At 45.8% G+C, this 18322-nt stretch overlaps 1 long non-coding RNA gene across 1 annotated transcript; it reads right to left on the bottom strand.

Moving 5' to 3' along the window:
- Positions 1-1074: 1074 nt before the first annotated feature.
- LOC120541653 lies at positions 1075-6611 on the bottom strand. The gene is made up of 2 exons (XR_005636055.1): positions 6514-6611; positions 1075-2258 (listed from the first exon to the last, which is right to left on the bottom strand). It is a non-coding gene; the product is annotated as an uncharacterized LOC120541653 (long non-coding RNA).
- Between the last annotated feature and the right edge of the window lie 11711 nt (positions 6612-18322).

Genomic DNA, 18322 nt, shown 5'->3' on the forward strand with positions numbered 1-18322 from the left:
TTCTGAAACAAATGTTTATATATTTCAATGTGCACTGCAAACCAAAATACTCAACTGTTTTGACCTCCAAATTATTCTCTCACACTTGCTATCTTATGCTAAAATATTTCATTTCATTTTTCCCCCATTACGCAACACTCGATGTACCCCAGAATGTCAAAGCGCCAACAGGATTTCAGGTTGGATGGAGTCTGTCGGTGGACAGCTGTTTTCAGGTCTCTCCAGAGATGTTCAGTTACGTTCGAGTCTAGGCTCTGGCTGGGCCACTCCAGGACATCCCCAGAGTTGACCCTAAGCCACTAACTCCTGTGCCGTTTTCACTTTGTTCTTTCACTGGTGTGGCAAGCGCCTGGGGGTGGCACCTAGTCAGGATGCCTGGAAGGACCGGAGGAGGGCTTACGCTTCGTCCAGACCACGAGGGGGCAGCTGCCCTGGTGGCTTTGGGGACCACGGGAACAGAGCTTAGAAGCTCAACCCTATAGGGGCCAGTGGTCACCGTCATGGGGCGCCTGAATGCCTGAGGAGCCCTGGCCCTCAGCATTTCTGCCACACCCATAAGTGCTGGGGGGAAGAAGACCAGGGCCACCCGGAGTGCTTCCAGGTGCACAGCCGGCACTTCCGCCACACATGGGAGGACCGGCAGAAGGTTATCGGGAGGGACCTGGAGCTCGTCTGGGTGAGGATAAAAGGGGCCACCTTCCTCCATTCGATGGCTGGAGTCGGGAGAAAGAGAGAAAGAGGAGAGAAGTGGAGTGAAGGTGGACTTGAGAAAGGCAGTGTGAGGAAGGCCTGGACTTTGGGGGAGTGCTGGGGTTGTATGTGTGTCATCTTTGTAAATAACAATAAAAAAATGTTACCTATGACCAAGGATGAAATTTCACTGGTGGGATTCACATTAAACACCTCCCAATAAATTTTAATAACCAATGGGTCCAATGAAAACAATTATTATTTATAATTGTTACACTATTTCAAAGTAATGATTTATAAACACTCACTCCTTTTTATTAATTATTTGAATGCAACCACCATGTAAGCACTTCACACAATCATGGATAGAAAACAACAAACAAAAACATAAAACACATTTATTTAAACACACCGCTTATGGGATATTATCACAGTTCAACTTAAATTTGAGTTTCAGCACAAGTAAGGTTCACACATAGAAATCAACAATAAATATATAGGTATATATATATAAAAAAAATCGTTGGCGCGCTTAGTTGGAGCTCATATGCAGTACATAACTTCACGTGTACTCACGGTGTCCTTCCAGAACGTTTCCCCACACTTCTCATTTTCCTCCTTGGTTAAACACAGGAATCTCACAGCTCCGTCTGGGATGACGCCATCAGCTTCGTCTTGATGCGGGATTTATTTGCGTTCCCTGATTAGTTGTTGCCTCCTGTGATATTTCTGACCCTGCTTATTTGCATTTTCTCCTTCTGGGATAAATCATGTCAGACGTATTGCATGCCAGTTGTGCCCTCTGTGGAATGCGGCTGTGGCGGTCCTCCAAAAAGTCCTTATCACCGAGCTCTGATTCGCTTAAAAAAAAGGGAAAGCGCGCGACTGTGCAGCCGCGTTTTTTTCTCTTCAACAGGTGAGGTGTCAACCTCTTGGCGCGCGAGTTCCCTTCCCGCTCTCCCGCGGCGCCGAAAGCCGCGCGCGCTCTTAGCATCAAATAAACACGTTTACTATTAGGCCTACCAATACCCAACTAGGTGGGTGCTACATATAATAAACGTGTGTTGGGTGAACTATCGGTGTACGCCTGTCTGTGTCCGGGCTGTTTCCCACAGTGGGATGACAGGAAGACCAGCATGGCTTGAAGTGCTGACTAAATCTGAAGTCACTTTTGTCCTCTTCATTGATGATCATTTTTCTGTTTACTAATCCTCTTCACCGTGAATCATTGTCCTGTTGGAAGGGGAGCCTTTGGCCCAGTGGCAGGTCCAGAGCACTCAGAGCAGGGCTTCACTAAGGATATCTCTCAACTTTGCTCTATTCAGTCTTCTCTCAACCCTGTGTGGTCCCCCAGTCCCAGCTGCTGAAAAACAACCCCAGAACATGACGCTGCCACCACCATGCTTCACCTATTGAGGAGGTGATGAGCGGTGCCCAGTTTCTTCCAGACGGGACATTTAGAATTGAGGCCAAACAGTTATATTATGGTTTCTTCACACCAGAGAAGCTTGTTTCTCATTAGTCTGAGGATCCTTTAGTTACAAACATTCATGTGTCATCTAGCCACCCTGTGTGGAAGAATAATTTTAGGGTAACATGGCATTCATGTCTAAGAAATAGCACAAAGGGTTAATAAATGTCAGAAACGAGATAAAGATCAAGTGAGCCACAAAATGCACACTGAAATATAAGAATTGGTTTAGGAAAAATACTGAGATGGTCAAGTAAATAAAGAATATACTAGAAGAAAGGGGAACGTAATATACAAAATGTGCTGAAGGATGACTAAGAAGTCATGTTATGTTAGGTAGAATGCCCAGAGGGGACTGGGCGGTCTCATGGTCCGGAATCCCTACAGATTTTATTTTTTTCTCCAGCCGTCTGGAGTTTTTTTTTTCTGTCCCCCCTGGCCATCGGACCTTACTCTTATTCTATGTTAATTAATGTTGACTTATTTTGTTTTCTTATTGTGTCTTTTATTTTTCTATTCTTTATTATGTAAAGCACTTTGAGCTACTGTTTGTATGAAAATGTGCTATATAAATAAATGTTGTTGTTGTTTTAGATGTCCTATAAATAAGAATCGACAGTTGTTATTATGCACAGAAAATTCAATGATGGTGGCTCATCTCAAAAGGTATAAGAAGAACCAGAATATAATATAATAGACTTTTACTTTATACTGTATAAATCAGTCAGTCAGTCATTTTCCAACCCGCTATATCCTAAAACAGGGTCACGGGGGTCTGCTGGAGCCAATCCCAGCCAGCACAGGGCGCAAGGCAGGAACAAAGCCTGGGCAGGGTGCCAGCCCACCACAGTTATATAAATCATTTGGGTGTAAACCAATAAACCAACCAGAGTAAAATATATACACATTGATTGCCACTGTATGTGAATTCAGTAGTTTATACTTCTGTTCTTTGTTTCTCTGATCATCTGACCAGACTGTAACGGACTGCTTTTGAAGAATACTCCGTCCAAGGCATTTTGCAGAGGAGTCATTAAAAGATACAATGAGCGGCTTTTCTCCTGCCTGATTACTGATTTGTCCTGTTAGAGGACGTTTCTTTCTTTAATAAGATGTTACATTTTGACCACACATGTCATCAAGTCCAGATTAGTGGAGTGTTGCCGCGGTGGTTGTCCTTCTAGTTTCGCTCATCTCCTTGCAGGTTCTTTGTCAAGTCAATTTTATTGTCATTTCAGCCATATACAGTTAATAAGTAAATAGTGAAACAAAACCACATTCCTCCAGGACCACAAGACTACAAAAAAACTACACATCAGATGACCATCAGATTCTTCATGGTCTTAAGAAGACCCTTCTGCCACCATTGCTCAGGCTGGGCGAGTGGTCAGCTCTAGGAAGAGATGTGGTTGTTCCAAACTCCTTCCATTTATGACTTATGGAGGCCACTGTGCTCTTGGGAACCTTCGACGCTGCAGAAAGTTTTTGTAGCCTTCCCCAGGTCTGTGCTTTAACACAATGCAAGTCCTTTGACCTCACAGTTTGGTATTTGCTCAGCTGTGGACCTTCTACAGACAGCGGTGGGCCGTTCCAGATCACATATAATCCATTGAATTGGCCTCAGGTGGACTCCATACAAGTTGTAGAAACATCTCAACGATGATCAACTGAGTGGGAGGCACCTGAGGCGGAATTTGTGTCATGGAAAAGGGTCCGAATACTTGTGTCAATGGGATATTAGAGCTTTTCATTTTGAATTTATGTGCAAGAACTTCTAACATTCTCTCATTCTGGGGTATTGAGTTTTTGATGAAGCAAAAAATCAGTTTCAACGCTGTTAGCACAAGGCTGCAACATAACAAAGTGTCGAAACAGTGAAGAAGTCTGAACATATTCTGAAGGCTCCGTAAAAACAAAACATTTACTCGGTGTACGTATGGTGGAGCACTCTTTAATTCTGCTGCCTCACTGATCCAGTGTCTTGGGTTCAAATGCCATGTTGTCTGTGTGGACTTTGCACATTTCCCCCGCGTCCCTGCGCAGGTGAGTTCCACTGATGACTCTAAATTGGTCCCCTATGAGTGAGGGTTTGTGGGAGCAGGCCCTGCCATGACCTCTTAGCCGCTGCTGCCAGGGTTGGCTCCAGCCATTGGTGACCTGGAGTTGGACTAAACAAGTCGAATGAATATAACACAATGGCCTGTCTGGGCAGGATGGACCAAATTACAAAAAATAAGATAAACACACGTCTCCGAAGGACATGTTAGGAATTGTGCCTCTTACTACACAACTTCAATATGTTTAGAGAATAGCAAATACTTTTTTATTCCATAACTGATCTGGCAAGCAAGGCCCCCTTAGTTCAGCTGCACAAATGTCCTGTTTTAGTTCAATAATTGCTCTAAACCTTACCTGCTACCAGGACATCTAAAATAATTAAGCGTTCAGCTTTGATACATATTTCACAAAAAGTTAGAAGCTTCTACTAAATTTAGTGCTGCAGTCCTAATAGAGCAAATACAAATTGGGAACAGCAGGTGGCAGTAATACGCCAAAGATGCTGCCACAGGAGAGATGGCACAAGTGAACATGTGTCCAGCAGCTGTCTGCCATAAACTCATCCATCCGTTTGCTTTCTCAGAGTCTTATTCTGTTTAATATACCGCAGCCTGACCTAGCAATACAAGAGAAGAGCCAAATCTGCAATGGACCCCCGTCTATTAGAGGGTACGCTTATCCATACTGTGGGATTTAAAGAAATCCTTTAACCTAAGCTTGTAGTGTCTGTGGTGCAGCAGAATAAAACAACCTACAAAGACAAAAAAGTGTGGCTGGGCTGGGATTTGAACCCCTGTGCCCAGGGTCACCAGACAGTGGCGCTCAGTGATGTGCCGTCATGTTACGCTGCAGGTATAAAAAACTCTTCACTGATCCGATTCTGAGAAATAAAAGTGCAGAGCCGCACATCTGCGTATCTGAAAAGTTTGGGCTGCACTGTCAACACGTCTTCCTGATTCCCATATACCACAGATTCAGAAAGTGGTCAGACCCCTGCACTTCATTTTGTTGAGTTGCAGCTTTGTGCTAAAATCACTTCATTTTTGCCCTCATCAAGCAACACTTGATATCGGGATTTTAGAAATTGTTTCAACTTTATTAAAAATCAGTTGAAATGTGAAGACCCTTTGACAGTAATTCCAGCCTGGAGTCTCCTTGGGATTTGATGCGACACGCTCTGCACACACCTGCATTTTGGGATTTTTCTGCCATTCTTCTCAGCAGATCCTCTCAAGCTCTCTCAGGTTGGATGGAGACCACCAGCGGACAGCTATTTTCAGGCCTTTCCAGGGTTTTTAATTGAGTTCAAGCCTCTGCTCTGGCTAAGTAACTCAAGGGCATTCCCAGAGTTCTTCTGTCTTGGAGCTGAAAAGGGAACAGAGGCTGACTGGGGGCTTGTAACAGCAGGGGCACCTTTCAGGTCGCAGCAGGCTCTCTGAGGTTAAATTTTCATTTATTTCATCTAATTGCTTTTGTATTTATGTATTTTTGTATTAGGCAGTGTTTAAATTATTTCATACAACCAAATCAATGTATAATATGCCAATAACAATAGGATTTTTTTTCATGGGAATGGATTAATCATTTTCCCTTTATTTCTTATGGGGAAAATTTTGTTTGGTATACGTCCTGTTTGGTATAAGTCAAAGGATCTGGAACGGATTAAGGACGTATACTGAGGTACCACTGTATATAGATACATACATATATATTGTATCTAGTTTTTCTTTTTCTTTTTGTCATCATTTGAGGGAAGGACAGGAGTTGACACATTGGGGTGATAGCCAGGCCGCTCTGTTTACTTGGAAAATAAAGAAACTGAAAATACCAAGTGCCTGATAGTACAAAACAACAACAATGTAAATGTCAGTCCGTTGGCTTTGAATTTATAAGCTTTGGCAAGCAGTCAAGTTCCAGGGTAGGAGTTTGGTAATTTGAGTGGCTCATCTCCTGAATGAGACGCCATCTTCCTGGAGTGACAATAATAAGCTCCTGGGCCAGCAGGAGTGGGTTCAGTTGCCCTCAATGGGTGCCTTCTCTAAGACAAGACAGGCAGCAGTTGTGCAAACCCAGCCGTGTCCCTGGGTGGTAGTGTTTACCTCACACAAACCCAGAATGTGACCCTCATACCTGCATGGGTGACAATATCAATGTGTGTTGTCACACACGAGCACTTAGGAGGCAGCCAATAAGCCCTAAGGTGAGGGATACTACAAGGGATAAAGGGTTGATTGAACGTACTAATGCCTCTTTGTCTTCATCAACAGAACAAAAGAAGACAAACCATAACTCACCATCCATATTTCCGGCTCCCCCGAGATGACGTCACTTCTGGCTCTCACATGATGATGTCACTTTCCGGGTCCTTCCACGATGACGTCACTTCCGTCTACCTGAGATGATGTCACTTCTGGCCCACCATAATAACATCACTTCCGGTCCTCAATGATGACGTCACTTCCATCCATCTGCTTGTGATGTCCTGTTCACCTCATTTCCTGTATAAAAATCCATTGTGTTCAAACCACATCTGTCAAATGTCTATACTTTTTTAACTCTTTTGTCCATGACATTATACGGGGTCATTCCCAAACTCTTTGCAAGACTTTGAGAGTCATTATTGTATCACAGTGTATATATATTGTGACAGATAGGAGGCAGTATCACTCCCTTGAACCCCTGTCCAAGACTCCAGACACCAGGAAAAAGTCCAATAGTTGACTTTATTCTCACAGTACAGTACACAAAGCACCCTCTCCTCCACAATACGCATTCAATACAATAACAATAATTACAATAAACTCTCCACCACTCCCAGATGCGTTGCCAGCATTCCACCCAGCTCAGCTCGCTCTCTGGGAGCTCCCACAGTCCTTTTATTTTCCCTGACCCAGAAGTGTTCCCAATCCCCAGTCCATGTGATTCTTTATCACTTCCGGGTCAGGTACAAGTCCTTTTCTTCACCCTGGAAGTATGTCACTTCTGTCGTTGCTCTTCCTATGACGCACTTCCGGGTTATAGGGCACATACGACTCCTTGCCTCTCCCTGCAGCTCCCTCTTGCGGCCCCTGTGGTATCCAGCAGGGCTGTGGATAAAAACTCCATTGTCCATGATTCCCTGCTGGTCTTCGGGGCACCTCCATACTGCAGGGAGGGCTCTATCTGGTGGCCTGGGAGTATTGGCCGGGATGACAAGCCGGCCATAATATATATTTGTCAGAGGTGGCTGGGATGGCGACCCAGCCGGGATGCCCAGGAGGTGTGACCAGAACATCATGTGTGGGTGGGCATTTGGCTTGTCTGGGGGCAAAAAATATCCATCCATCCATCCACCCCCATTTTTGTAAGGGGGTCAAATAATAATAACAACATAGTTTTATATAACATATAAAAGCAAAAATTGTGGCATAAATCATAACCTATTGTTCAATAAAATTAACAGAGGCAATGGAACTTGTATTATTATTTTTGTGAACAAATATAGAACTACATCTACAAGGTAAATATCAATAAAGTCAAATGTATACAACATATGAGAGCAAGAACAGAAACGTGGCTCATTGTAGTCATTAGGGAGGCTATAGGATATCAGTTTCCAGTGTTTAACCTGGATATTATCTACAGGACCAGTCTGCAGTTACTCTTGGCAAATTCTGAAATAAATTCATTCATGTCTAGATTTTCTGTGATGTTTTTCTCATGTGCCAGAATGACTAAATTTCTCTTCCTTGAATGCAGCATTGTTTGGCGGAGTGGAGTGAGAATGTGGTTCAAAGTAGGGAAAGAGCTTTCGCATGCAGCTGAAGACACACCAATGATGAGTGCTGTGACATATAGTGAATGCAACATAGGGAAGGCCTCTTTGTACTGCTGAATGCATTTGCATGCTTCAGAGAGATTAGCATCAGCTGGCAGTTTATTGATCAACATTGCTTTTGCCACAGCAATTTCATTTTGCAAGCTCATGCTGTTTTGCTCTGTGCCTGCAAGTGCCTGAAGTGGTTTCAGGAGAGAATGATCAAGAAATAATTCTGATTTTGGCAGGAGAAGCGATGTGGCCCTCAATAATTCAACATTTCTCTGAGAGAATCTTGTCTCCATTTCCACAATAGCTCTATCAAGAATGCTGAACATAGCCCTTTTAAAAGTCTGATTAGGAGCAATTTGTTCATCAGAGTCACCATGCCCAAGCGTAGACACGACAATACTATCATCAAGCTGTGAATTAACTTTCCGTTTCCTTTTGAGTGAATTGGTAGGCCTACTTTCACACTGAGAGAAATGCTCCTCCCAGAATGAGTCGCATCTCATCTCCTTCAGTGTGGCCAGTGAAGCTGTCACCACCTCCCCAGCAGTGCACAAATCCACTGCATGTGCCTGTAGAATTGCATTGGCTGGTTTCAGCACACCAAGCACATGAAGGAGGAATTTTCCTGTATTGAAGAAATTCTGCTTTTTTAATTGGGTCAAAAGACCACATGCCTCTATGCAAATGTCAAAAGGGCAGTGTCAGCCTCTGCTACCTCTGAGAGAAGCCCCCTTATAGCTTCCTCATTGTTGACAATGGACTTTGTGACATCATAATGACTGGTCCATCGTATTTCTAGAAGTCTTTTCAGTGTGGGTGTATTGTATGTGTGTGAAACATAATGTCTGTGACAAAATGTGTTCAATGAATTTGACCAGTCAAAGAACTTCTTAGCCAGAGGTTCTGATTCCATTGCATGTATCACTGGTAAATGGAGCTGGTGGTTGTAGCAGTGTACATATGGAATGTACTTACCAACTTTGTTTTGTAACAAAGCCTGGACACCACCCTTGCCCCAGACATGACAGAAGCACCATCAAAACACTGACACACTAAATTGTCTGGGCTGTAACCTAACTCAGAGAGATGTGACAGAATTTGGTTACAAATATATTCAGCATCAAGCTGATTCAGTTCAATTAAGCCAATCAGGTGTTCTTCAGGGATGGAGTTCTGGACAAATCTAATCACTACAGACAAATTCTCAATGTTACAGCGATCCCTGGTACCATCACTTTTAATGCAAAGTCCAGGAGAGTCAGCTTTTTCATATTTGGTCCTGATATCTTTTACCACCATTTTGGCAAGAGTCTCAATTATTTCATTTTGAATTACATTGGATGTGTATTTTGCATTGTCTGGGATGTATTTTACAATTTCTGCAAGTTTGGCATCTTTTTTGATTGTGTAATCAAAGAACTTAAGGAAAAGTCCCTCCTCCCCACCTTCGTGATTGTGACCACGCAGAGCCAGTTCATTGACTGCAAGGAACTGAACGGCCTCCCCAATGCTTTTCACATAATATCTATTCTTTTCTATCTGGGTTGGACCCAGTAGTTGAACTATGCTTTCACCCGTCTCTGCCCGGCGCCGATACTCTTGCCATGCAGACATGGCTCTGACGTGCGGGATACTAGACGCGTGTTTGTGGAAGCCACCAACGTCTTTTTCTAGAGCTTTTTTCCAATTAGTGTAGCCATGTTTGGTGAATATGTCCTCGTGGTCCGAATTGGAAACACTAGATTTGCGGCAGGCAAAGCAAAAGCTGGCCTCACGGACAACAGAATATTCAAGCCATGGTTGAAACTGATACTAGCTTACACTAAAACATCCGAGTGTCTTTCCGAATGCACGCTTGTGATAATTAATTAAAATGGGCTGGGATGGGCTATCCATATTTAAGTCAGGCAGACCGGACTGTATATTTTGTTGAAGGCAGAGGTTTGGAGTACCCGACACGGGCGCAGAGCTGGAGGATTGTGTAGGCTTATCTACATCTTTTGGAGTTTCAGTTCCCGACGTGGGTGCGCTGTGCTCCGTGTTGGTAGCAGCAGTGCTGGGCTCAACCGTGGAGCCAGCAGCTTGTGGAGAGACAGAAGTTGAAAATCTCTACTTTTTAATAAGCCACCTATGCATAGCCTTTGGTGTTACCAACCAGAAAATAAAAGAAGAATGGAACGTATACGCTGTTTTAATTAAAGAATGCGGTCAACAGGTTCAAAACATGCTGCAAAATGTGCGCCGAAGTGAACTGTGAAAATCAAATGTTATTCTTCTCCATAGTTTTCATTGGACAGACAGAGTATTTTGCAGGGTGGGCATGGGTTGTCTCTGGGGAGGCAGTGCCCACCGCAGCCCCCCCCCGTGGTCACGCCTCCCTAGCGCAGCAGGGGACCCCACCCACGTGCCGCGGAAATGACGTGCACACAGCCCCCCTGGGGAAAAGTACCCCATGGACCGTAGGAGAGCCATTTTCCCCTGGGACAGATCGACGGCATGTGGAGCGGGACTGCAGCAGGCTGCTGCGGGTGCGCTGTTGCTGGAGGCGCCCGGGACGGCATCGTGTCTAAGGAGGCCATGCCGAGGACGTCTCCTCGGTTAGACAGGACCCGGAAGGTGAGTTCCCTGCCTGTTGGCAGCCGGCCCTGGGGGGGCGGACGTGTGTTCTATCTCGTAGGCAGGGATAGCCCAGATCCGCGTCAGTGGTGGATGCATGCTGGTCAGCAGGGCTTCGACAGCGTGGTGGCGCCTGCGGGAGCAGGTGAAAAGGAGCCGCTGCAGCACGAAAACCAGCGAGGCTGCAAGCAAGCACGTTGTCGCCGCAGGAGGGGAGCCAAAATGGCCACGGACTAGAAGTTCCCCCCCTGTGACAGGTATGCGGTTGGATGGTGTGTTTTGAGTGCCCGCCAATGACTGGAGAGAGGCGGGACGAAGGAATCTCCATCGTGTGCCGGGGGGAGACCCAATTGGGCCGGAGGAAGAGGCCCACAGGAAGTTGCTGGCAGCTGGAGCTGACGGACAGGTGAGCTCCACATTGGGTAACTTCCTGTCTTTGCCGGCTGCTCTGTTGGAGCTGGAGGCGTGCCTTCAGCCCACGGAGCAGCATGTGTCACAGGTGCTACATGCCCTCTGGGCGGATTTGTGGTTCCTAGAGATGAAGGCAGTCGCGTCAATCGAAGACCTGCTAACAGCGATAAGACGGCGCGACGCTGGATTCTTCAGTCGGAGGTGTACGGCGGGGAAGGTGAGTACAGCCGTCCCCGTACAGCATAAAGGAGGGCCTGCCGAAATTGGCTGTGATACCAACGATCAACATCGAGTAAGAAGACCTCCGACAGTGGATGCGGCGCAGGGGGCTGTGCGCGTGATGAGGGGAGAGACAGCGAGAGTGCTGGCAGGACATGGGCTTTTGAGTGCCCCAGGTCGTAGCGCCCTCCGTCCCGAGTCGGCAGCAGTCTCGCGCCACTCTACAGGGACGCAGACGGGAAGGAGTCTCTTTTTATGCAATAAGGAGACTCAGATCGTCAGGGCGTCCCAGAGTGACAGGAGGAATCGAAGGGTGAATGCCGGTTCCTCCGATATGGGAGGACATGAGGCAGGCAGCTCACATCCGGTTGCTGGCCGCCCTCTGCAGGGGCAGAGGGAACCCGCAACGTCAGCGGGGAGGAAAGGACTATAGGCGGTCCCGTCGACAGGAGGGACACGGAACCCATGGAGGAGGTGCTGAACAGGCAAGTGCCGGGGTGCCGGTCGGAGGGAGGAGCGCTGCCAGTGCGTGGCACAGTGGGATGCCAGGGAAGGGTGTCCAGGCAGCGGCTCTGCCCCCTTGTTTCTGTTTGTTGCAGGGCCGGACCCTGGACGTGCAATAGGTCCCACTTCGTTGGAAACCTGCCCTCATGAGACGGACCGTCTGACGGGAGAACTCTCCGCTGGCGAGGGGGTGCCGCCATGGCTGGCAGAGGCTACGAAGGGGCGAGTGGCTCCAACCAAAGGGGCACGAAAACCTCAGAGGGGGTGCCGAAGGAGTGGGCCCCGGGGTGCTGGTAATAGGGGGGAGCGCGGCCTGTGCGAGGCACAGGAGGACGCCAGGTGGTGGCGTCCAGGTGGCGTCTCCGCCCCTATTCCTGTTTGGATAACGGGACCGGACCCTGGCACCTCAGGAGTAGGACCCGCTTCGGGGGTAAGCTGCCCTTGCGGGACGTGCCGCTCCTACCGAGTGGTCTTCACCGGCAGTGGGGCACTGTCAGAGGTGGCTAAGGTGGCGACCCGGCCGGGATGCCCAGGAGGACCGGAGGAGGGCTTGCGCCTTTCCCCAGACCATCTGCGGGCGACCATACTGGTTACTTTGGGGGCACCGGGTACAGAGCTTTGAAGCTCCACCCTGTAGGGGCCCGTGGTCACCGCCAGGGGGCGCCCCCATGCCTTTGGAGCCCTGGACCTCAGCACTTCTGTCACACGGGGGTGTGACGGTGGGAGATTGCCGGAACTCACCTGGAGCACATCCGGGTGATAATAAAAGGGGCCGCCTCCCTTCATTCGGGGCTGGAGTTGGGTGAGGAGAGGACGAAGCAGGGGAAGAGAGTGTGGATGTGGCCCGAAGAAAGGCATTGTGTGTGGCCAGGACTTTGGGGGTTGTGTGAGCACTTTTGAACTTGTTAATATATTTGTAAATAAACGTGTGGTGGGTGAAAAACAACATGTCTGCCTGTCTGTGCCCGGGAGGCGTTCACAATATATATAAATATGTATGAAACAATGCTCTCAGTACTGTACGTTCTGGCCATCCACATGATACAACAGAAAACGGGATTCATTGGACCAGATGACCTTCTCCCATTGATCCAAACTCTGGCTGCATGCCCACGTGCCAATTCTAGGCACTTTTGTTAGTGGAGTGGAGTCCTATGGGTATAAAGTCCCAAACACAGCAGGGTTTGAGTCACTGAGCGTCATGACACGTGATTCTTGTAGACATTCTGAACATGGTCTGTGCTTTGTGCCCCAGTAGCCTCTCTGTCAGCTCGTTGCAGACAGGATACCCTTGTTGACCTCTCACAGAAGTTTTAGCCCCCCAACTCCCTTTTTGTGATTTGTGGTTCTTCCCTATTTAGATCACTTTCAGCAGGGAGTCACTATGGCCAACTGTGAGCACCCCCAGAAGCCTTGCCATTTCATAAATGCACGGACGCAGTCATCTGGCAGTGATGATTTGGCCCTTATCAAACTCACTCGAGTCTTTACAGTACTCTTTCCTATATCTTCTGCATTCAAAACATTGCATCATAACTAATGTAAGCGTACTGTCTATTATACCCCTGATCTTGACATGTGCCATCGCTATGAGAGTCGATGTTGTCATTCACCTCATATGCGAGTGCTCATAATGTTTACACTCATCCACAAACACAAATATGCATTTTGTATAATTGTACTTGTTTGTGTTGCAGTGTTACTTCAAAGCATAAACACCCGATTGACTTCAGTGTATGCTGTCCATTGTGGGAGAACTTGTGTGCTCAAACTATAAAACACACTAGTGAGACCACGTCAGGAGTATTGTATGCAGTTCTGGTCACCACACTAGAAGAAAGACATAGCAAGAGGAGTGCAACCAGGAGCATCATGGGACTTAAGGACATGTCCTACGGTGACAGACCTGTTTATTCTCGAGCAGAGGAGACTGCGTGGGGACCTCACCCAAGTCTTCAAAATCCTCAAAGGCATTGATAAAGATGATCCAGCAACATTCTTTGAGCTTAAGTGTGAATCACGTACTCGAGGACATGAAGTGGAATTGCATTTAAGTCTGAAGCCAGGAAGCAGTTTCTCTATGCAAAAAGTTGTGGGGCTCTGGAACAAACGATAGAGACAAGGAGTTAAAGCAGAAACCTGGACAACCTTTAAGAAGAATCTGTGTGAGTCACTGGAACAGCCGAACTATTAGATTAACAAACGGGCTTGATGGACTGAAGGGTCTCCTCTGGTTTGTCAAATGTTGTATGTTCTTGTGGTTTGGTCAAACACCTTGAGCAAATGTGAGCGTTTATTAGATCAGCTCTTACTTCTTTCTCACTGACCTGAGGCTCCCTCGGGTTGAACTAACATTTTAATGAGTTGCTCTAAAAAGCCCAGACCGAGTCTTGCACAGAGTGATGTTTGCTGTACACAGAGCTGACTGCAGTTAGGGCGAGCATTGTGGGCTAAGAAAGCACTTGTTTCCACCTTGGTGAATCTCTTAGTGTTCGTATTTAAACAACAATGTTTTATTTTTTTCTGGGTTAAAATTGGCACAGTGTTCTTCCACTTAAAAAGTAAGAGACAGAGTTGTAAAAAAAAAAAACATGCCGCAAGGGCCAGGAGATGAGAGAGAAAATTACAGTCAAAACCAAAGATAATTGTTCCTTACAAAAACTATAATTAAAGTGAATAGAGAAACGTTTAATTAATCAAAATACAAACTAACCTAAAAGCTGAGTGAAAAACAGAAACTAAACTTCAACGCTAAATGAAATAAAATGAAAATGTGTGGCAACTAAAATGCGTTTTTTTTTTTTCAAAATAAACCAACTGATGGTAGCCTTCTGTCATGACTCAGGAGTCCCAAAAGCACAGAAGACCCCAAAAAGTTGCCCTCTGGGGTGGGATTACCATTAAAACCCTGACTAGATACAACAAGGACCTAGAAGAATTATTATAAATTAAGAGGAAGCTCCTAAGACAGCAAACAAAGTCCTGACACAAAACCCAAAGACAACAAAGGAAATCCAGGAAATTACAAAAGCAAAAAAAAGCACCATAAAACACAAGAAACAGGCCACCCCCTCCCACTAGGAATTATGTAGAGCTCTCCAATATGTAGAGTGGAGGGCAGTTCCTGATAGGTGGCCCCGCCCCCTTGGGGGCCACCCACAAAACACATGGGACATAATCAAATAAATACAAAGATCAATGTATCTAATAAACAAAAGAAACATTAAAGCAAATAAATTGCACAAAATTAGACAAAACAGACAAGAAACACAATTTTAAACCCCAGCCAGGGGAGAAATGTGGGCTGAAACACGAAGCCCGCTGTGGCCATCCCTCCTTTTCACCAACTGGCAACACACTACATGGCTGTGCAGGCTAATTAGCATAATGGTTGTAAGCGAGCCAGAAAGAAAAAGTGTTTTTTGAACAGAGCAAAGAATCTATTGATATAGTATATATAAAAGTCAATGTGTGTATGTATGTTTCATCATCGCTTCCAAATGGCTGGAGCGATTTTCATGAAACTTGGTACACGTTTCTCAATGGTCGACTAAAAATACTGTAGGGTGAAATCAGCTGTAACCCACCCCCTTCTGGGTAGGGTGGGGGGTGATCGTGCGCTCATGTATGCATGTTATCATTCAGTTGACACTCCAAACGACCACCAGAGGGCGTAATGGAGGTAACTGCCAGCATTCTTTATGTTTGAGCGCCACCAGCGTGCCCCTGTTGCTTTTGAAATTAAATAGAGTTCTACACGTGGAAGTGTGTATGTGTGTGTCTGTCCGGCCCAGAAGTGAGACGTAGAGTCAGGGTGAGGGCTCCGAGGATACGCAAGCGAGGCCAGTACACCGGCAAAAGAAAACCTCCTAAGAAAGACAGTCGCTTAGCTGCTAATGCACAAACGACGCGAGCACGTCGGCAACATGAAGATGCCCAGAGCAGTTCTGACGATTTCAATACTTTCTAGGATCCCGTGCTGCCGTACACAGTTAGTATATACCAGGCGACTGCCAGCATTCTTTATTTTTGAGCAGCACTGCGCCCCTGTTGCTTTTCAAATTAAATAGACTTGGCCGGGTTCCGAGCGTCAACTGGATGATAACATACATGCAAGACTGCAAAACAAGCACATTAGTGAGTTTTCATTGTTTGTTAATTTATTTTTAAAGTTGTGTTTTTTTTATTATATTTTTCTCAGACAATAAAAAAAAATCTTTATTTTCCTCACGGGCAACGGCGGGAATTTCAGCTAGTTGGTCATAAACATGAAAATATGGATGTGGATTACTTTGAGTATGACTGACGTTGGCAATGACAAGAGCGAGTTCTCCATGTGGTTAATATCCTGTGGGCAGTCAGGTGTGTGGGGCTCAATTAAATAATTGAAAAAGACACTTAACCGGCTCTCACAAAGATCTCAAAAAAGATGTTGAGGACTGTGCCACAATGAAAAGATGAACCTGTGCAGGTCAACCATTGTTTGCTCTGCGTTTGCAGAATAATAATAATAATAATTCTTTCCATTGTCAGATATGTGCGAATAGGGGGACATGGTGTGGACCAAGTAAAGGTAATTCCACGCCAGGTCAGGGGAGGGCAGGGTGCATTAAACCTTCTCCTGCTATCTCTACAGACCAGCTGTGGGAAAACCTATCTGAATCAAGAACGTCACTTCCGGTTTCGGTGCCCAGGCTGATGTCAGAGAAATGTCACTTCCGGAAAACCCACACCACTTCCAGTTAATATACATCACTTCCTGTCTGAACACTTAAAACCACCATCTTTTCCAACCTTCATCAGTTCTGTCTTGGACTCTCTACAATCAACTACTCTGTTGCAGCTAGGAATATTATATGGGTGGCTGCCCCAAACCTTTTTACGTGTGTCGAGTCTCTTCCTTTTTACACCATGTTTATTGTGCTCTTCTCACTACTCAAGGTACTTTCCATAGTGAGTGGGGAGCCACTTCAACCACCACTAATGTGTAGCACCCACCTGGATGATGCGATGGCAGCCATTTTTGGACCAGTACACTCACCACACATTAGCTATTAGGTGGTGAAGGGGTGTGTGTGAGAGAGAGAGACACTTAGATGATTAGAGAGACAGGGGATGATGATTAGGGGGCTAAAATTACTAGGCCATGGTAGGCAATTTAGCCTTGTGAAAAATAAAACGAGAATCCACTGTAAGCGGCAGTCTGCTGGTGGTGCCACTCGAGAGTCCCGTGTAAGTGCCCACTAGAAGGTGAAACCCTGTCTAGTAACACATCTTTTTAAACATAAAACATTTATTAATACAAAAATGATCTGTAATAACATGAACGTTCATGGAACACAAAAAGGCAAATTCAAGGCAAACAAAGTCCCAATATGAAATCCAAGGCAAAGTCACAAAACAGGGCAGAAAGTCAAAACTCCAATGATCACAAAACGCAAAGTAACGTTGAAATAAACACTCACAGACCCCCAGTGTATTCTAATGAACTGCCAGGAACTCTGGGAAATTCTCGCCATTACTGGGCAAAGTGCTCTCCCTGCCGGTGGTCCTGCCTTGTGGTGAACTACTCACAGAACACATAACAAAGGCTTAGATACACAGATAACATGAAAAACAAGGAATAATACAAATAATAAACCCAAGCAATATTAGCATAAAGCAAAGAATCAAAAATGGATAAAATCGACATGAAACAAGAATTTGAATCTCAATCCACTCTCAAACTTCTCTCTGGTCTGATGAACCCAAGACTGAACAGTTTTCGCCTCAATACAAAATGTCACATCTGGGGGGACAACCAGGCCCCACCTGCACAATGCCAATCTAATGGTGGCAGCCTCTTTGCTTTCACTAGAAGAGACTGGCGGACTAGACAGGCGTTAGGGAAAGGAGAATGGAGCAAAGTGCAGAGAAATCCAGAGCACTATGGACACCAGACAGAGCCGAAGGTTCACCGGCCAACAGGACAAAGCAAAGACAACACAGGAGTGGCTTAGGGAAAACTCTGGGAATATTCTAGACTTTGAAGCCAATCGAACATCTCTGGAGAGACGTGAAACTCATCGTCCACTGATGGTCTCCATCCAACCTGGCAGAACTTGAGAGGATCTTCTGAGAAGAATGGCAGAAAATCTCCAAATCTAAGTGTGTGAAGCAAAAGAAGACTCCACACCATGATTGCTGTCAAAGAGGCTTCAAGAAAGTACCGAGTAAAGGGTCTGAATACGTGTGCCTCAGTGGGATATTTCAAGGTTTAATGTTTAATAAATTTTCGAGAAGTCCTAAAATCCCGTTTTTGCTTTGCCAACGTGGGGTACTGAGCATTGTCTGATGAAGGAAACAAAATCAACTTTAATGATTTTAGCACAAAGGTAAGACATCTCAGAAGTGAAGGGGTCTGAGCACTTTCTGAAGACACCGAGTGGGAGCATGAAGAGACTCCCCTGGGCCGACTCCACGGAGGCACACCACACACCTCTTCATCAAACACATGCACATGGGCGTCTTCTGCCCAGTTCTGGAATCCGGTTTGGATTTTTAAT

This window comes from Polypterus senegalus, chromosome 12 (genome assembly GCF_016835505.1).
Source record: "Polypterus senegalus isolate Bchr_013 chromosome 12, ASM1683550v1, whole genome shotgun sequence".
NCBI lineage: Eukaryota > Metazoa > Chordata > Cladistia > Polypteriformes > Polypteridae > Polypterus > Polypterus senegalus.